Source organism: Chelonia mydas, chromosome 10, assembly GCF_015237465.2.
Source record: "Chelonia mydas isolate rCheMyd1 chromosome 10, rCheMyd1.pri.v2, whole genome shotgun sequence".
NCBI lineage: Eukaryota > Metazoa > Chordata > Testudines > Cheloniidae > Chelonia > Chelonia mydas.
This window is the reverse complement of record NC_051250.2, coordinates 75,274,759-75,295,950: the sequence shown is the minus strand read 5'-3', so window position 1 is coordinate 75,295,950 and position 21,192 is coordinate 75,274,759. Positions and strand designations below refer to the sequence as shown.

Here is a 21,192-nt window from a genome sequence, read left to right as displayed (position 1 = left end):
ACCCATGGCAGCCCCATGGACTGAGAGAGGGAAATGACCGAGGGGAAGAGTCCACAGATGCAGGTGGGCAGGCTGTGTGTATTAATGGGGTAGTCAGCAGAGCTGTGCAGCAAATGGTCAGTGAAGTTGTTTCTGAGATTTCCTCCACAGCATTACAGCGCTTCCAAAGGGCACAAGGTCACCTAGAACCAGGATGTTCTCTTCCACTGAACACAAGGGATGGCAGTAATGTTGATCCCAGGACCGAGCGTGATCTGAACCACACAGAGGTTATGGGGATGGGTGACAGAGGTGGTATCTAGCCTTCCAGCCTGGCAAGGGATGGCAGTTGCAAGGGCCGCAGCGAGGTGCAGGGACCGTGCTCAACCAGTCACTCAGTGAGTTCACCTGAAGGGGACAGGAGTGAGCCTACTGGGGTAGTAAATACTCAGGGCCCAGGAGTGGGAGATCCAGAAGCCTGGGAAGACCCACCTAGGGGTGGCACCTTCAGTGGGGGCACAGATGGTATTACACAGCTACTGCAAGTTAATTTGCATTTACTACAGCAGGTTCAAGCAGCTGGGTGTGAGGGGTCTGCACAGGGTGACAGGGTAGGCCCAGCATGGGCTCAAGTTTGGGCAGCAGGACAGGGGCAGGCCCCCGGCCAGGGTAGCAAAGTCTGTGTTGGGAACGAACCCCCTGGGCACGTATGGACTCATCGGCCATCAGGGCATGCAACATCATGGGACACAGTAGAGCAGGGGTGGGCAAACTTTTTGGCCCAAGGGCCACATCGGGGTTGCGAAATGGTATGGAGGGCCGGGTAGGGAAGACTATGCCTCCGCAAACAGCCTGGCCCCCGCTGCCTATCAGCCCCCTCCCACTTCCCGCCCCCTGACTGCCCCCCTCAGAACCCGCCACGCATCCAACTCCCCTGCTCCTTGTCCCCTGACCGCCCCCTCCCAGGACCCCCGTCCCTAACTGCCTGCCCAGGACCCCACCCCCTATCCAACCCCCCCCCCCACCTGCTCCCTGTCTCCTGACCGCCCCCCCAGAACCTCTGCCCCACCCTGCAGTGACATAGTGCGGGGGAAGGGCCGGGTCAAGCCTCCCCAGCCGGGGGCTCAGGGGCCCGGCAGGACGGTCCCGAGGGCCGCAGTTTGCCCACCTCTACCGTAGAGACTCCCAAGGGGTCTATGGAGGAGCAGGGCTCTGCAGAACTCCCTCCATGCAGTCCTGAGAACAGTTATGCCAGGGTGGCTGACCCGATGGGAGTTCACCTGCTCAGTACAACTAAAGATAAAATCCTGAGAGGCGAATAGGTGGATATATTATCCCTCTTGCACAGGAAGGTGTTGACAGACAGTAAACATCAGCAAGGCAAGCAAAACAGCAAGCTGCCCAAGAGGCCAAGGGTGCCAAGAACATGGGAAAATTGGGAGGCTGCCTTCCTCATCTATGCGGGTGTTACAGTACAGCCTACCCAGAGAGGAGCCCTGCCTTGGTTAAGTATATGGATATAATTAGGTGGGCATACAATATATCTGGGGGCATGTCCTGGTTTAATTATGATGAGCAGTTTCCATTCAGGGCAGCAACACAACCTGGGACAAGGTGGGACATACCTCATCACACAGTGTGGTTGGAGTGGATGACACGAAGGGTGCCAGGAGTTCACACCGACAGCAGTTTGTTCATACTGCAGCAAGCTCGGGAGGGGCCCCAGGCATGTAATAGTATTTGCTGGGCATTTAATGATGGTGGTTGTTTTCGCAACCCCTGTAGATATAGACACATTTGCGAGGCATGTTTTGGGATGCTGTAACAGGGTCCATGACCCGCCTCTCTTCCTGGGGCCCGCCTGCTGCCCCCAATAAGGCTCAGAGAGGCTTCAGGGTTGTGCAACACCCGTGTCTTTATTTAACTACAGTTATCCCACCACCAGTGTTTATCTATTTAGAAGCTTTACGGGATTATTCAACCTCTTTCACAGGCAGAGTCAGCCTTCAGCTAGGAGGCCTCCAGTTCCCTGACTGACTGACTTCTCCCTGGCTTCCCCCAAGCCTTCTGCCTCCCTCCCAGGCTTTATAGCCCTTGGCTTGTCAGGCCAGCAGGTGTTCCCAATCATCAGGCCTTTTCCATCAGCCCCAATCTGTTTCTCCTGATTCAAGCTGACTGGGCAGGGGCTAACTAGGTGCTTTTGCACCTGCTACAGATGCATTCAGCCTGTTCTTGCCAGAGCGGAAAGGGAAGATCACAGGGAGGAAACAAGAATGGGGGTGGCGCAAGCGCCAACTGCAGGGTGGCGCAGGTGTAACAGTGTCTGGTACACAGAGCACAAGCTGGGGAGGGGGACGTGCTAAGGGTGGTGTAATGGGCATGGACTCCAATGCCAGTTAGGCCGGATGTGTTAAGGGTGCTCCTATGGGATTACCCTAAAAGGGCAGATTGGGCATATTTGTGGGAGGGGTTTACAAAGGATTTCAGATCCCTTTTGTGGGAAATAGAATTCATTCGATGTCAAAAAATTTAAAGTCAGTAGCTGGGATGGGACATATTGTTCAAAAAAAATATTGCACAAGAATTAAAGGAGGGCAAGATAGCTGGGCCATTTCATCAGCTGCCTATACATATTTGAGAGTTTGCCCCCTGGGGTTGGTCCCCAAGAAGACCCCAAGGACATACCAATTAATTCATCACCTGTCATACCCACAAGGTGGCTCTATTAATGATGGAATAGACCCAGCACTATGTTCCGTATGCTATTCTTCCATTGATGAAGCTGTTCGTATCGTATGGGCGTGTGCCCCTGGGGCGCTAATGGCTAAATGTGATATCAAGTCTGCTTTCCGACTCCTGCCAGTGCGTTATTTGGATGATTTCTTGTTCGCAGGGTGAGCCGGATCAAATGAGTGTGTTCACTTGTTGGACACATTTCAGGCCCTGGCTAAAAAGTTGGGGGTACCCCTAGCAGAGGAGATAACAGAAGGTCCTTCCACTACTTTGACAATCACACATGGGACAATGGGTTCTTTCTCCCCAGTAGAGCTGCTAGGCAAGAGGCCATTTGGAGATGTCTGGGAACTTGGCAGGGCTGGGGGAGAGGCAGCCAAGCAAATTGCTGGTGCCTCCTTGTGGTGGATGTTCAGTGCAGGTACTCCATAGGGAGGGCAGCCAGTGACCAGATAAATGGCCTGGTAAAGGACTTAAAAGGAGGTATTGGATAAAGGAGCAGAATGGGGGGAGGGGGTTGGGGACTCCTCTGACTGGTATGGCAGGGAGCCAACGCCCCTGCCCCCCTTCTCATAGCCCTCCTTAACCCTCTTATGAAGGTGGTGGATGGTAAGGTCCAAACCATGCGTGAGCTGGGTGACCTGAATGGAAACAAAGAGGGGCTGGTGGAGGCCCCGGAGAATTGATTTCAATAAGCACAGATTTGCCTGCACCGTACACTTTATCTGCCGGGTGGTCCCAGACATCTATATAATAAAGTTGCAGTCTGATTAAAACCCATAACACGTCTCCTGTCCTTCTTGCAGTGTACCCAGGCAACAAAAAGACACTGGTTCTACTACAAGAGAACAGTTATAGAGAATGGAACAGAAGTAATCCAAGACTGGTGTGAACTGCCTATACTCATCTCAATGGAAATCATTAAAACTATGCTATTCATCTCAGGGAAGTAAGAACTTAGTCTCAAAAGTTTCCAGAGGTTTTGATCGGCCCATCTCAAAACAAACCTCCATGCACCTAAGAGTAGTAGGAGTGAACAAAAGAAAAAATTCTGGCTCGTGACATTCTGGATGGTCAAAAATTAATCGATGGTATTTTCCTCTATCTTAAAAGGATAGAACATGCTTAGTAAACATCCAAAAGAGGACTATTTTCAGGTAAACAAATTATTTTGTAGTCGTCCAATATTTTCAGGCTCATTGAGACGCTGTGGTTTGATGGCATGTAAGACACCTTCCATGTTATCTGGTTAAAACATCACTAAGCAAATGGATCACTTGGAATTCTCCTCTCTCAGTGGGAGTCATATTTCAATACAGTCACCTCAGTGAAGCACTGGCTTTAACTACTACTAAGCTGGCTTTCAGCATTTTTCCATCTTAACTTCTCATGTTTAATAAGCATATTTTTCTACCCTATCCCCCTCACCTTTTGGGTAAAATCTTGCATGTGGAAAGGGACCAGCACTTATAGACATCTGACTATACCAGAGGTGGGCAAACTACAGCCCGCGGGACCATCCTGCCTGGCCCCTAAACTCCCAGCCCGTGAGGCTAGCCCCCAGCCCCTCCCCCATTATCCCCCCCCTCCCCTACAGCCACGCTGCAGCGGGGGCAGCAAGCTCCTGCTGCTCTGAGCAGCATGGTAAGGGGGAGGCGGCAGCACGCGCGCAGCGGTGCAAAAGTTGGGTAGGGGGTCCCAGGGGCAGTCAGGGGACATTGAGCGGTTGGATGGGGCGGAGGTTCTGGGGCTGGGCGGTCAGGGAAGAGGGGGGTTTGGATAGGGTGTGGGAGTCCCAGGGGGCCTGTCGGGGGGTGGGGGTGGGGGTGGATAGGGGCCAGGGGGCAGTCAGGGGACAGGGAGCAGGGGGGGCTGGATAAGAGGTGGGATCCCAGGGGGTGCGGTTTGGGGTAGGGGGGTCCCGGGAGGGGGAGGTCAGGGGACAAGGAGCAGGGGGGTTGGATGGATCAGGGATTCTGAAAGGGGCAGTCAGCGCGCGGGAAGTTGGAGGGGGCATATGGGGGGAGGAGGCCAGGCTGTTTGGGGGGCACAGCCTTCCCTACCCAGCCCTCCATATAGTTTCACACCCCGATGTGGCCCTCTGGCCAAAAAGTTTGCCCACCCCTGGACTATATGGTATATCAGATCAAAAAGGGATGGTACGCTAAAATTACAATACCTATTTTGTGCCAAATTCTCAAATGATGTAATCAGATTAGCTCTACAGACGTCAATGGAACTGAGTCAGATACCACAAGCTGAGGATCTTTAATCATACATAAAATGGGACATTCAAAATTAAAAGCTTACACACCAACTAACTCTGCCCCCTTCCGTGTATGATTTATCTATCTATCCATGGCTTATTTAGATAGCCCAATGTATAACACTATATTTAGCTGAATATATGTGCATTTCATTAGAAAGGAGGTGGAACTTTTACATTTTTTTTTGCCAGATAGCAATTTGCTTCCAAGGGTTGTGTGTTCAAGGAACAAAAATCCTCTTGCAATTAATATGCACAAGGAGCAAAATTAAAGTTTCTATAAAAACTTTAACAATGCATTTTCCCAGTCTGGTCGATTAAGTTCTCAGCCTGAATAGTCCACTGACAATTTGTTTTCATATAACATTTCCGGGGCGGAAGGGCGGGGAGAGACAGGGGAACGAAGGAGGAAAGATGAAAAACACGATTTTGTTGCAGACTGGCATGAAAAGTTCACAAGGAACAAGCAAATCCTGTATACATGTTTAGGTTTGTGCTTGCTGGTATAATTTCAGATGCTGGTATGCAATACCTCAGTAGTCAGAAAAGTGTGTAGTATAATCAAAAGGATAAAGTTATTCTTTCTCCCCGCCCTTTGCATGGGATACATAAATAGAGCAAAAGGCTAAATTCTAACTACACTGCAAATCCTAAGCAAAGTTCATTTAGGTTAAGTTGCTGTATTTAACAAAGGTAAAATACACATGCTACCTCATTAGAATATTATCCCTGAGAGGATCCAGTTATGTTTAGCATAGCCAAGAGGTGTCTCTCAAGAAGGCTGTTACATTATAATGAATTAATGTAACTGGGAGCCAAAGTGCCATCTGTAGCCTATTAATGTTAATGCTGCAAGAGAGCCTTCTACAGATGAATTTCAAACACTGAAAATCTACAGTGAATAATTTTTGTGCCAGCACTGTTACAGTTCCTCTACACCTCAGTAAAAACCGTAATGATAGTGGTCTGAAGCCTCATACGTTAAAAAATTAGAAGGTGATTTTATTTGTATAAGGTGGGTGAGTGAAAGATGTAGGTAAAGTCAGCAATGTAAATACTGGTGCAGAATTACTGTGTCTTTGCAGTATATTTGTACAGGAAAAACAAAACTGAACAATAGCAAAAAGGAGAAGCACAAAAAAAAAAAAAACCACACACAGTGGACTACAACTATACTTAAAAGGTACATAAAACCACAAATCTAACAAGTTAACAATAAGCGCAATTAAAAGACCAACCAACATTCTTGGCATAAAGATTAAAGCTTATGGAAAAGATCAAGTCTCACTTTTAAAATGTTGTTGTTTTCAGTTTCACTGATTGTGCTTCAGCTCCACTGTAGTAACTAACACATATCCAATTCTCCAATTACGGCAAGCACACAGTGTTTCAGTCATTCCAAAATGAATACAGTGCACAACTGGCAAATTGTATTAAGGTGGGCATAGAAACTATGGAGATATGAGCTCTAGACATAGATATATACATCAAAGGTATTAGAGTATGGATAACTATTTGCATCTGCTGATTTTGTTCAGGTTACAAGGAAATTGTAGTGGTGAAAAAAGAAGAAACAGGAACAGAATCTTTAAGGAAAATTAGCAGGTTAAAACAAAAGCATAGGAAATTGTATGAGCATAGTGCCTCAGTAAGCTAGCTTTTTCTGGTATACAGGTGCAGGACTTCCTAAGAACAAGTGGAGAAGTGAAATTTTTGTCATGTGACTTATTGCCAGCAGTTAACCGGAAGTTCAAATATCAAGAGTAAAACCACTCATTCTGTATTGTCTAAATTGTGCATACTGTTGAGATTGTGTATTGCAGTTTACCAAGGGTAATACACTCTTATGAATTGATGCTCTTGTAATCATAAAAGTTCAGAGCAGATTTCAAGGGCTACAGATTTCAGGGGCAAAAAAACCACTCCTAAAAAAACCACCAACCACAGTAATCCAAATAGTTTACTTGAAAATGTATTCAGAGCCTGGTTAAATGACACGAGACAGTCATACTATTTAGATGTGAATTCTATAAACCAACAGACAACAACATAATGCTGAAACAGTCTTCACACCACAGTGAGACATTTAGCAAACCATGAAGACGCCTACAGGTTCCTAACAAAAGATTAGTGGTAAGATTTTTCTTCTGTGGCTACATTAACCACTGTACAAAACTCAACTTCTTCTTTTAAAATCTAGATGCTCATGCTGGAGCTCAAACCTCAAAACAATGAATGCAAAAATAAAAAATATCACTACATTTAAAAGTCTAGACTTAAAAGAAAATAAGACAAAAAATGTGACTAGAGGAATTCCAGCAGCTTTTTTTGTCTTTTACATTTTTAGTCATTTAATAGCTAAGTAAAATGCACACCATTTCTGCTATATTTATACATTTTTATTGTTTTGTATCTACTATGTACAAACTCATAGACATTGTCTGCTCAGAGGACCTTACAATCTACAGCCAGATAAATAAGTAGATTAGAAGTGGAACAACTATAGACAATTTATATATAATTAACTAAACTCACCCCCCAAAAATATAGCAGGAATAAGTTTTGAAAGGGACTTAATATGACAAGAATAGGGGCCACGTTGTTGAGTTTAGGGCAGAGGTAGGCAAACTATGGCCCGCGGGACCATCCTGCCCAGCCTGAGCTCCCGGCCGGGGAGGCTAGCCCCCGGCCCCTCCCCCACTGTCCCCCCTTCTGTGCTGCCGTGTGGGCAGCGGGGCTGCGAGCTCCTGCCACTCTGAGAGGCATAGTGAGGGAGCGGTGGTGACACACGCACAGCGGTGCAACTGTTGGGCAGGGGTCCCAGGGGGCAGTCAGGGGACAGGGAGCGGTTGGATGGGGTGGAGTGGTCCGGGAACGGGGGGGTTGGATAGGGCATGGAAGTCCCGGGGGGCCTGTTGGTGGGGGGTGGTGATTGGGGGGGTTGGATAGGTCGGGGGTTCTGAGGGGGGCAGTCAGGGGGCGGGAAGTGGGAGGGGGCGGAGGCCTGGTTGTTTGGGGGGGGTGGGGCACCACCTTCCCTACCCGGCCCTCCATACAGTTTCGCACTCCGATGTGGCCCTCAGGCCAAAAAGTTTGCCCACCCCTGGTTTAGGGAGTTACTTCTATGCAGAGCAGTTCAAAAAGCTTCTAAATGTATTTATACTAACTCTGTTGTATTGCCAAGAGTTATTTCTTAAATAACTCAAAAGCATTAAACAATTTTTCTAATTAAAATTACCGTTAAAAAAGATAGTTAATACTTAAAATAATCTGGACAGAAGCTGTGCCTTCCTTGGTGTCTTATACAGCAACAACCACACCTTAAGTGCTCTACTTAAGATGACACTGACATTCAGGCCGTGATTAGCACTTCACTTGCAAGATCTAGAATGAATTTCCAGTTCCCCCTATATTCTTTCATCTGGACTTAGTCAGTGATCTATTGCAGCACTCCAATCTTTCCTTCAAAGTCATACATAAAATGTTAGCTTCCTTTTCTGCCTTAGCATGTTTGAACTAAGTTTTTAGAAAGTAAAAAACATTCAACTTTTTAGTTCAACTCTTTTCCTCACTTTGAACTTGTATGAGAAAGCGTCTCTGAGCAAGTCATGGAAATTAAATGCAGGAGGAACATGAAAATTATATATCCATTTTACAAACTTTAACTTTAATACAAAGGGAAAAAAACACTGTATAATCTTTTATATGGGTAAACCTTGACTGATAGGGTTCAATTATTTGTTTTTAAATGACTACATTTATCACGAGATCACTTTGACCCAGAGTTCTATCTGTTTAAAAACCAAAGATATAAAGAACTACAATTTACTAAAAGTACTAGATGCTAGAAACAGTTTGACAAATAGCAACTTTATTTAACCTAACGGTTAAAGGGTTTGTTTCAATGTCAAATATTTTCATAGCATGGTATTATTTAATACACAGATTGGTACATGTATTTAATCTCTCATGATTTTTAAAAGCAATTTTCTAAAACTGAGGCGCAACTGACATGCTCCAATCAGGTAAAAGCAATAAGTAATGGAATTACCCATACATCTGAAAGGTGACTAAAAGACTAGTAAATGGATTAGAAACCATGTAGCATAGAGTGATGAAAGGCTGGGTGGGGTGACCACAGGCCAGCATCTGTAAGAACCAGCAGAGGGAAAAGAAGATGCCACAGGCTAGCAGTATTTCTAAGGCCATTGTTTTTGATGATTTAACTGACCTGTTTAGGTTACTAAATGACATATTTTTGGTGTTGCAGCCTGATGTAAAACTTTTCAGTTTGATTGTCTTATACAGAAAGCAATTTTGACAGTTCGTATAGATCTGATCTATTTTATGAATACAAGCAAACATCAGAAGGAAAACTGATTGAATAACCTCTGTTAAAAAGAAAGTCTCCATTTCTGTATAAAGTGTAAGTACTTAGTCACATTTAGAAACCCGGCTTCAGTTAAGAAACATATTACAATTTTTTCCCCTAAAATTTATGGGGGTGGGAAGTTTCTGATCTCTCTTTCAGAACTAGAATTTGCTGACAGAAATTAAACATTTTGAAGCTCAATTTACTGAAATTTATACACAATTGAAAGTTGTACTTTAAAAGAATATCTTACCGAGTAAGTTTTTAATTCCGAATACAATATTCATGCATGTTTCTAAAGATTGGAGGTGGTCCTCTGATTAAACTCAAAACGGCTTTTAACCACATTTTGAATGAATTGTGTAGCAGGAGCATAATCAATTTGATTTTAATGAGAATGATTTGTAACATGAATAGGTTTATAACCAGAAACTAACTATATATGATGTACTTTTTCCTTTCTTAAAGAATGCATTCTACAAATGTGTCTCTTTCAAACAATTAAGTTTTATAGTAACAGGAATTTAAATTAATATTGTTGTGGGGTTTATATCTACAAAAATAATTTTGTTCGAACTTCATGTAAAAGTTAATAAAAATTCTGATTAAAAGATAGGTGAATAGGATATCCCCTTTTAAAGTGGATTCTTCTTCCTAGATAATTTAATTAAGTATCTCAGAACATCTCAACTTCCAATAAATATTTTTTCTCTTCATGACAACTTGTTGTCTGATCGTTAGGGCACAGGTCTGGAAACCCGGCTGGAAACTCTTTGATACATCTTACAACTCCATTTTCCCGTGTGACATTAAGCAAGTCATTTCAACCCATCCACAAAAATGGGGATACCTAAATTGCAGTCATCTTGTCATGTGTTTTGAGATCTTCGTATAAAAACTACTCTGAAAGAACAAACTGTGGGCTCAATCATACAAATACTTACACATGCTTAACTATACTACAGTGAATAGTCTCACTGATTTCAATGGTATTACTTATGGTAGTAAACTTAAGTACACGTGTATTTACAGAATGTGGGGCCTATGAGATTACCCATTATTACAGGAATCTCTCTCAAACTAATTTCTGTGACATCACTTTAAATATCCATCTTTGCATCAATAACTAAAGATATTCCTACTAACAATACTGCAAGAGATGCTTCTCATTTCCTTCTCTTAAATTTCATCATTTAGAAGAAATATTATTCTTATGAACTTATCTGAGAAGCAACTCTTAACTAGCCTCTTTTATTGCACCCATTAGGGCATATACAGTGACATATTTTATTTAAAATATTTGTGTTTTGCTATGGACAACTTCAATTTTAAAATGCTTTATTTCAATATAACAAAGAAAAAGTAACTTCAACTCTTGTTTTGCTAAATATAGTTACAGATGAATATTTGAAATTCTTCTGTACTCTTAATTGTAACTTCTAATACACCCCCACAAAGTTAAGGGAAAGGAGAAAAGGCAGGGGGAATACATATTAACAGTTTACAAACACTAGTTGAAGAAGAGAAAAATAGGCAAGCATTTTATTCGTCTGAAAAAAAACTCTAAAGGTTTATTTTAAAATCTTGCAAATTAAAGAAGTTCTTAGACCCTAAGGGGGAAAAAAGGGGTGAATTGTTTTTGCGCTGCAATTCAGAAAAAAAATCCACGATAGTTAGCCATTACCACTTGTTTTACATTATTATCATAACTTCATCATCATTAAAAAGTTCTTACAAAATTCTTTCTGCTAAAAGTCTACACATCTTGGCATTCAAGAACATTACAATTAACTTTCATAAACCCTCTCTTGATTACATGAAACAAATGAATCTTCCAGATGATAATTCCAACGTAAGAGCAGAACACTTTACTTTTGGTCTAATAAGTCCATCAAAGAAATCAAGCATAGACTATGATTCCACACTAGCTGTAATCTCCATTTTAAGGAGACCTGTCACATTGTTCTCTTGGGCCTGGAATAAAATTTAAAATAGTCTGTATAACTACTACGCTAATCTTAAGTGTATATTATGTGGAAAAAGAATAGCTACTTACCCTACAATAACTGTGGTTTTCTGAGATGTTGTAGACAATGTGGATCCCACTGTAGATATGTATGTGGCTCATGTGAGAGAGTTCAGATTTTTTTTGAATAGCAAAATCCATCAGAACTGTGCATGCACTCCATGCCTTCTCCTGCTCCCTAGTGAGAGCATGAAGGGAGGAATGGCTGTGAACCTCCCTCAGTTCCCTCACCATTTGAAGTCCGTGGTAGCTGAGACCTCAAAGCAGGGATAGAGGATGGGCTGGTGTGGGATCCACAGGGATTATAACATTTCGCAGAACTACAGTTACTGTTTGTTCTTTGAGTATGTGTCAGTGTGGATCCCACTGTAGGTGACTAAGCAGCATCCCCTCAGAATGAGAAAGGAATTTCAGCCGCTTCAGCTGAACAGAAGTTGAAGTACCGTTCTTCCAAATTTGGCATCTGCTCTAGCCACTAAATCCAACACATAATGCTTGACAAAAGCGAGCAAATTACACCACATTCTCGCCTTGCAGATGTTGGAAACTGGCACATTTCTGAAACAGGCTGACTATATCACTTGAATTCTGGTGGAGTGAACCTTGATGTTTGGTATGACAGATACACTAGCAAACTGACAGCAAAGCAAAATACAGATGATATTGAAATGGATAACACAATGTAAGAAGATGCCTTGAACTTCAGAACACTTGGATAGAGTTATAAATAGACGGGGCAATAGGCTGAACAATTTGGTCATTAACGTAATAAAGCCAAGTCCTGGATACATCTAGTGTATATAATTTATTTTCTCCTTGTGCAGAGTGTGGCTGTAGGAAGACAACAGGCAGCTTGATCGACTGGTTCAGGTGAAATTCAGAGACCACCTTAGGAATGAACCTCGGGTGAGATTGCAACAGTTTTGTCCCTATGGAATGTTGTCAATTATAGGCACGTGAAGTGCACTCACTTTCCAGGCTGTCGTAATAACCACTAGGAACACTGTATTCAGAAGGAGGTGTTACAGGGGGCAATTTGACAGAGGTTTGAATGGAAGCTCTAAAGGTCTCAGAAGAAATAGATTGAGGTCCCAGGCAGGGACCTCTGACTGGTGGGTGTGTAACAGCCCTTTAAAAAACTTTGATACTATAAGGTGAGAGAAGACCAAACATAATTGTACAGGTGGATGACAAGTTGAAATCACCATGAAATGGATCTTAATAGAGCTGAATAAGAGGTCAGCCTGTTTTAAATGCAATAAGTAGACAAGGATCTGTAGCAATGAGGCCTGGACCAGACCATGGGCTGTCCATATCGAGAACTTTTCCATTCAGATGAATATGTTACTCTGATACAGAGCAGAAAAGCATCTATTAGAATTTTCTGGACCTGCAGGAAGCAATCTCCATCTGTGGCACTCAACCAGCCAACAATCATGCTATCAGGTTCACTAACTTCAAGTCCAGATGGAGTATCTAGCTGGTCATGGTGTTGTGAGATCAGGTCTAGACACTGTAGGGAGAAGTAGTAGATCCATTGGCCAAAAGGTGCCTTGGCCAGTATGGAGCTACGAGAAAGATCAAAGGCTTGTCACATGATTTTGGAAATCATCTCGGGGAATCAGTGGAAAGGCCTTGAGAGGCCTTGAAACCACTGCAAAAAGAAGGTGCCCAGTAACGAGCCCAGACTTTTACCACCTCTGAAACAAGAGTTCAAGCACTTGGCATTGACACTGGAGGCAACCAGGTCTATTACTGGGGTCCCCCAAAGTAGGAATATTGGCTTTATGATGGATTTCCACAATGACGATTCCGGAGAGGTAACTGACTACTTAGGAAACCCATCAGGTTTTTGCTGATATCCAGGAGGTGAAGAGCCATCAGAGGTCATCCAGTGTTGGTAACACCACGTCCAGAGCCTGATGGCTCCCAGGCAGAGGAGAGAGAAATAAGCGAGAAGGTGCACACTTATGTAGATGACATCTCTGTGATGCACATAAGACCAGGGGTTCTCAAACTGGGGGGTCTGGACCATGAGGTTAAAATATGGTCGCAAGCTGTCAGCCTCCACCCCAAACCCTGCTTTGCCTCCAGCATTTATGATGGTGTTAAATATGTAAAAAAGTGTTTTTAATTTAAAAGGGGGGAAGGTCACACACAGAGGCTTACAATGTAAAAGGGGTCACCAGTACAAAAGTTTGAGAACCACTGCATAAGACTGCACTATAGAGTTTTGAAGAACAGGTAGGAATATTATGCAGGCTGGCCTGATAGTTCTGAGCTCCAGAATATTGATGTGGAGCCCTATGTCCTCTTGCATTTGTAGATAGTCCAGGTGGGCTCCCCAACCTGAACCTGATCCACCCATAACTAAAAGTCTTTATCAGGGATGGGGCAGAAAATGGTACCCCTCCACACACGTTTCCAGGCTTCTTCTAACAGCTAAATTGTGTGGCAACGCATGGTGGGATCACCACCTTCTTGTTCACCTGGTGCATTGCTGGGGAACAGATCAAACTGAGACAGTGTTGGAGTGACTGTAGGTGAAGTCTGGCAAGTGGCGTCACGTACGCACACACACCAACATATGGCCAAGCAACCCCAGAAACATCCATACAGTCTTAGTCTGGTTTGATTCTACCCTGCAAAGCAATGACTGCTGTAACAGGAACCTGTTTTCAGGGAGGTATGCTCTTGCCAAACTGGATTTGATCAGGAATCCCATAAACTCTGTTGTCTGTAATGCCATTTTTTGTAAAGGGGGGGGAGGGAGGAGGAAGTATTTTTTGTAGTTCACTAGTAGACCCAGCTGAAAGAACAGGAAGAAGGCACATTTCAGGTGTGCCGCAGCCTTCGGTTGGGGTCTGCCCTTAATCAGCCAATCTCTGGTGCAATGGTAAACATGAATGCCTTTTTCGTCTGGGGTGTGATGCTACCACTGCTAGGCATTTTGCGAAGACTCCCCGTGCTGTGGAGAGTTCATATGGCAGTGCCTTGTATTGGCAATGGTTGGGTCCCACTGTGAATCTTAGATACTCCTTGCAGGTCAGATACAAGGAAAAGGATATAGGAAAGTACGCATCTTGCAAGTAGTGAGACACAAATTAATTCTTCAGCCTGGAAAGATGGAATGACTGAGATTACCTTCCTGAATCTGAAGCAAAATATGTATTTGTTCAGTCTCCTCAGGTCTAGGATAATGATCAAGACCCCCCTTTCCTCTTCTGGAGAAAGAAGTAAGGAGTAGAAAGCTCTTCCTCTGTTAATCATTCCCACGGTATCTCTTCTACGGCTCTCAGATAAACAAATGGAAGTGGCCTAATTGCTTTAACAGGCTCTTGTGAGAAGAGTCCCTGAAAAGGGATGGGAAAGAAGGGCAGATAGGTGGAATGGAAGTCTAAAGGGTAGCCATGGGTAATGATGTCTAATGCTCCTTTGTTGGGTGTGATAGCAAACCAGGCCTGATGGAATGAAGCAAGGTGATTCCTGAAGGATGGGCTTTAGATGGGCTCTGCTGTGGCACTTGATACTCTTATCAAATTTGATGCCTCGGAGAAGGAGCTGGGTTGGCCAAGGAGGCAGAAGAGGGTGTCTCCTGGAGTACCTAGCACTCTCCTGCTGCTGATATTCTGGCTCTTGGTCTGGGAATAAGGTATCCTCTGCTCTAGTTGGGGTTGATACAAGACATTCTGCAGGGAAATAGTATGTAAATCCCAAAGGACCTTAACATGGCCCTTGAATCCTTGAGGGACTGAAGCATTTCATTTGTATTCTGGCTGAAGAGCTCCATTCCGTGAAAAAGCAAGTCCTTTATTGTGGCCTCTGCTTCATGTGATATGCCAGATGCCTGCAGCCACAAGGCTTGTCATGGCAAAGGCCATGGCCATCAACCTTGCAGCCATATCAGAGCACACATACACCTGCAGTGATGTTTTCTTGACCAGCTTCCCCGTTCCCTGATGAGGTTTTTCATTTCATCCCTGCCATCCTGCTGAACTTTTGCAAGTGGGTTACTCTCTCCCACAAGAAGTAACTGTACTTCTGTACTGCAACTGTACTTGGTAGTTCACCAACCAAAGCTACAAAGAGGGTTTTGAACACACAAGTCTAACGTCTTAGGAGTGCCCTTATTGGACTTTGACTTCCCTTGTGCTACAGATACAATGCAGAACTCTGTGTTTGGATGGGACTACAAGTTCTCAAAACCTTTCGGCAGCACCCAGTGCCTTTTCTCCAAGTATTTGGAGGAGGAACGAAATAGTGTCTGGGGTTTTCAGTAGCCCTTCGGTTGGTTCTAGGATCCCTTCATTAATCGGAAAAGTGATTCTGACTGAGGACATTGTACTCAGAATATCAAATGAAACTTATCTGGTATAAAAGGAGTCTCAGTGTTCAGGGTCTCTGCAATTCAGGACACGAGGTCCTGAAAGCTTTAAAGCAGAGGTTCCCAAACTGTGGGGCAAGCCCCCAGGGGGGCATGGAGGAATGTTCTAGGGGGCGCCGTTGGGGCCCGGGCCAGGAGGGAAGGGAACACCACCCAGCGCTATGCTGAGAGGCCCCCGCCTTGGCCCCACCCCCAGCCATGGCCCCAGCCTTGGCTCCCTTAGCCCAGTCCATGTCCCCCCTCCTGGAGCTGCAGCCTTACTCACGGCCCCAGCTACGGGGGCTGGGGAGGCAAGGACCAGGGCAAGAGGGGGCATAAGGTAAAAAATTTGGAGACCACTGCTCTAAAGTCATCTCTTGACAGGGTGGGTGCTGGTGATGCTACTTTGATTAGGAGTATTTCTTAGGGAAGATTGGGGGGGGGGTCATTGTCTCTCTATCATCTCCTGTTCTAGTATGGCTAGCCTAGCCAACAAAGCCACCAGGAAGTGTGATTGTTTCTTTTTTCTGGACATGTGGGAAGGTGATCTGCCCTTGACATATGGGAGTACTGTCCCCAGTAAGGCCAGTATGGACAAGTTGTTATATTCTATCGGTATTGGCCAGGTTGTGGCTGGCTGCCCCAGTGCCATTCACTGCTCCATGCTCGTTGGGTTGGCACTCTGAAGAGGGGCTCCCTGACAACCTCATTGGGTTCTTTAGTCAGTGGCAGGGGAGAGGGTTCCCTGCTTGATGCCAGAGAGGAGGGAAGAAGGAATACATCTTTCTGAAGTGTAGCATTGAGGGACGGTACAGAATTCATAACAGGTCGCATGCTGGCTGCTTCTATGATGCTGGGTGTGATATGGATGCCTCTTAGACATGGGCATCAGTATCAAATTCAGTGTCTGGCTTCTTGTTATGCCTGATTTCTTAGGTGCTTTGTCCTTATAGTGCTGTCCAGTCTCTCTCTCTCTGGGAGTTCCCCTTGGTCTCAAAGGTACATGTATACTCACAATGGCTACAAGAATCAGTATCCCATTTATGGGCAGGCACAGGTACCAGCTTTAGAGCCTGAGTTGGGGCGGTCAGGAGGGGAGCTGGCATGGTCAGAGCCAGAACTACCGGCACCAAAGCTGTACCTAGGCACCAGGGACTTCACAGATATTTAAATGGTCAATATCATCAGTGCTTACTCTGGCAATGTCCTCTCCACAGCCCAATCCTAGAGTATGAAGAGTACTCAAAGAAGCGCTGATTGATGCTAGCTTACCTGGTCTCACTCTGGTTGTAACCAACGACTGAGTCTTGTGACAGGGTCGGGCCAGATGGCTACAGGAGAGTAACAGAAGGCAGATATATTAGCCCCAGGTTAAGTAGGTCCCTTTTCCATGGGTGAGCTAACAGGGAAGGTTCCAGAATAATCAGGAACCTTCTGGAGACAATTAAGACAGACAGGCTGATTGGCTGTAGGTGTTCTAATCAAGAAGCCGCTAGAATCAATTAAGGCTGGCTAATCAGGGGACCTGAGTTTAAAAAGGAGCTCACTTCAGTTTGTGGTGCACGTGTAAGGAGCTGGGAGCAAGAGGCGCTAGGAGCTGAGAGTGAGAACGCAGACTGTTGGATGACTGAGGAGTACAAGCATTATCAGACACCAGGAGGAAGGTCCTGTGGTGAGGATAAAGAAGGTGTTGGGAGGAGGCCATTGGGAAGTAGCCCAGGGAGTTGTAGCTGTCGCACAGCTGTTCCAGGAGGCACTCTAGACAGCTGCATTCCACAGGGCCCTGGGCTGGAACCCGGAGTAGAGGGCGGACCCGGGTTCCCCCCAAACCTCCCAACTCCTGGTCAGACACAGGAGGAGCTGACCTGGACTGTGGGTTCACGAAAACGGCCCAACTGAGGGCTGCCGTGAAGCTCCAAGGCGAGCAAATCTGCCAATAAGCGCAAGACCCACCAAGGTAGAGGAGGAACTTTGTCACAGTCTGAAGTGACCCACAGGGACTGCTCAAGTAGATGTAAATTGAACTGCGTGTCCCTGAACCTGTGGATCCTAGCAGTGAAGGACCTGCACACAGACAAATTACCTGGGAATGTGGCTCTCTCTTAGGCAGAAGAGGCTTCTGCTGTGTCCGTCCCTGGGGGATGGGGAGGGATCAGTCCATTGCAGGACAGGCATGGTCTGAACCCTGAGAGTTTGGACTTCATCAGAAAGTGGGACAGTTGACACAAAGTGCTTCACCCCACTGTACCGGGAGGGGTGGAGGGTTCAGAGTGGGAATGTCAATTATTTTTTTCTTCCTTCTTTGGAACTTCCTTTAGAGAGAGAGTGTGAAGACAGAAATCACCAAACGTGAAACAACCAATCTAAGATCTCTGATGCTTTCACTGGGCCTCATCTTGCTGCAACAGGCGGTAAAAGAGAACTAAGGAACGGTTACAGCCATTCCACCCTTTAAGCCCTCACATGGGAGGCACAGGACACATGAACAACCCCAAAGGACACTGCAATTCAAAAAAAATCTGATATTGTGTGTATACAGTATATAAGCACCTACATTGGAATCCATACTGACATACCCAAACAACCTTGGATCAAACTAAACTATTAGCAGAAATACAAAGTTTTGTTTTAAATTTCTTAATTACCATAGTCTTTACTTTAGTAATAAGTGCCATTTGAGTCAACCTGAAAAAACAAACTGGATGATAATTTAGCAGAAGTGAAGTTACCACATGGCATTACATGCGCACAAAGTGTAAGAAAAAAATTATATTTACACACAAGCGTGCAGGAAAAGTTATTTCTGTACACTAAAATCCAGGCTTCAATTGTGTTTTTACAGTATACTTTATCTACTCCATCCATATATTTAAATCCCAAGATTTCTGATAACATATGAACATGTAACTAGAAGATGAATCACAGCCAATTATAAAATACAGAGTTTCTATACAAACACAAACCAAGAATCTTTTCAGAGCTACATCCTCTAGCCTGCAATAAAGCTCAACTGTTGTGAATATGTTATGAAATAAAGAATGAGACACTGCACTCCCTTCTCTCTTCTACATGCTGGTTTGAAGAACTATAGCAGCTGAAGCAATGAATGATGATGGGTAGCTGGCAACAGCTGAGATACCAATGCCCCAGTCTTCAATTTCATCTGCATCAGCAAAGACAGAGCCTAGAAAAGACAGTGTGACTAGGGCTTGACATGTTCAGCTGCTTTATTACCGTCACTGTTTTTTTGTATTAAAAAAAAAAAAAAAAAAAGGCTTCTTTCCCCTCTCCCTCCGCAAAATATGCAGATCCTTTTAATACATTTACTTTGAAATATTCGGCTAAACCTCTTCAATTATCTACAATTAAAATGCAGACACTGCCATTCAGCATAGATGCATAACAAAATTTAACTCCAGCTACATAACTTAGTGCAAGAAACTGTTCTATCCATCCCATCCCTTCCCTTCATAGCATTACGTAGCTCTGCCTACTCTCCCCCCCAGTTACCACTGCCTTAGAAGTTTTGTATTACTGGACTAAGTTAAAACAATTTAGATGCATCATACAAAGCCAACTACTGGGAACAGCTCTGATACTGAATGGAGCTAAATCAGGTTCCTCTGCAGATTGCTCATCCATGCCAGAACTGGGAAGGGATACAGTCAGTAGAGCTACAAAACAACATGGAGCACCAAAATCTGACAACTCTTTGACTTGCAAAGAGTTCAGTGGGAAATGCCCCCACCCCATCTCAACGGAAAAGGAGGGGCAGAGAAAGAGAAAGTTATGTTGGTCAGACTGGCAGGGGAATGAAGAGCCCAAAAGAGAGGGGGAGAGCACATGCCTGAAAATGTCAGGGCTGGGCCCTAACTCCTCCTTGGGCACTCCACTTCCATTGGCAAAGTGTGGGGGGAACAGGTGAGTTGGGTTGGCCAGCATGCCTCCCTCCCCGACATCAATCTAAACCCCTTCCCAGGCTTTTACGGTTCTTTGGATGGTCACAATTTGCTGCCAGTTTCCACTGCAGATACAGGCTAAAAAGGCCAGCTTCCAGTAGTAAATGAGACCCAGGATTTCACAGGTCTTTGAGACTATAGCTAAAAGGGAGTCTTCGGACAGAGGTCCCTTTTTTGGAAACCTTTACCTCCCACCTTGCAAGAGCAGAGGATTCATAGGAGTTGAATTCAAGGGGCAGACTAAGGAGGGTCTACCATAAGTTGTATGGTAGAAGCCTTGTAACCTTGACTACACGTAGTTAAATGCCTGGTGTGAGAGACAGGAGGCGGGAGGGAGGCATATAGCACTCCTCCCAAGTGTTAATAAAGTTGCACTTTGATGCTTAAATCCATCCCTGTGTCTGTCTTCATTCATGTGCATGTTGTGATCAAGCACAAGTAGAACCCTGCCACTATACGCCAAATGGTGTGATCACAGAAGAGCACTGATATAATCATCAGGTTTTCAAACCTATTACTGATTGACAAAACTTTTTCCACAGCACAAGTAATTTAAAAACCACAGATAAAATATTTATGTTGCTTCTGACCAGAGGTGCCAGAACAAGGGAAGGCTAGGGTCTTCCCACTTTTTACTGGCTGTAAGGGCGAGCAACGGGGAAGGGGTGGAGAGAAGCGAGCAGGGGGCAGTCTTGGGGGGAAAGAGGCAGTGTGGAAGCAGAGTCTCGGGACAAGGGGCAGCACAGGGAATCACAGTTCAGACACCTGTGCCACCCCCTCCACCCCTCACTCACACACACACTCACTCTCAGGGCACTTCTGCCACTCCTGCTTCTCACCATTAGTCAGTAAACTGTAAATTGGTCAGTACTGTATTCACAGTGGAGTTTTGGTAAGTCTGATATATATAAACCTTTAATCTTATTACACTTCTTTGAAAGCAGAAAATGTACGTTACATTTCTCTCTGCACAGTATCAAATAAAATTGTGATTAGTTAGAACTGCAGCAGACATGTAATTGGCACTTACAAAAAATGTAAGTGCAAAAGAAAAAGAAACAGCAGCTAGGGCGGTCAATCTCAGTTAACTCAAGCAATTAACTCAAAACAATTAATTGCAGTTTTAATCACACTATTAATAACAGAATACCAATTTAAATGTATTATAATTATTTTGAATGTTTTTCTACATTTTCAAATACAATACAGAATACAAAGCATACAGTGCTAATTTTTAATTACAAATATTTGCACTGTAAAAAAGATAAACAAAAGAAATAGGATTTTTCAATTTGCCTCATACAAGTACTGTAATGCATTCTCTATCGTGAAAGTGCAATTTACAAATGTAGATTTTGCACTCAAAAACAAAATAATGTAAAACTTTAGAGCCTACAAGTCCAATGTTTAGCATATCGGGCACATAAATGCCTTGCAACGCCAGCTACAATAGTGCCATGTGAACACCTGCACTCACTTTAAGGTGACACTGTA

General features: G+C 44.4%; 1 protein-coding gene across 14 annotated transcripts in view; it reads right to left on the bottom strand.

The window, feature by feature from the left end:
- Positions 1 to 21,192, bottom strand: part of MEF2A (myocyte enhancer factor 2A) — a 160,281-nt gene that overhangs the window by 111,139 nt on the left and 27,950 nt on the right. For 3 of the 14 annotated variants that reach the window (XM_043523664.1, XM_037911785.1, XM_043523663.1), the window contains exon 2: positions 17,012 to 17,070. The exons of the other annotated variants lie outside the window; for them this stretch is intronic. The gene's annotated coding sequence lies outside the window, so the exon portion shown is untranslated. The remainder of the gene's footprint in view (positions 1 to 17,011; positions 17,071 to 21,192) is intronic. 14 annotated transcript variants of the gene reach the window in all.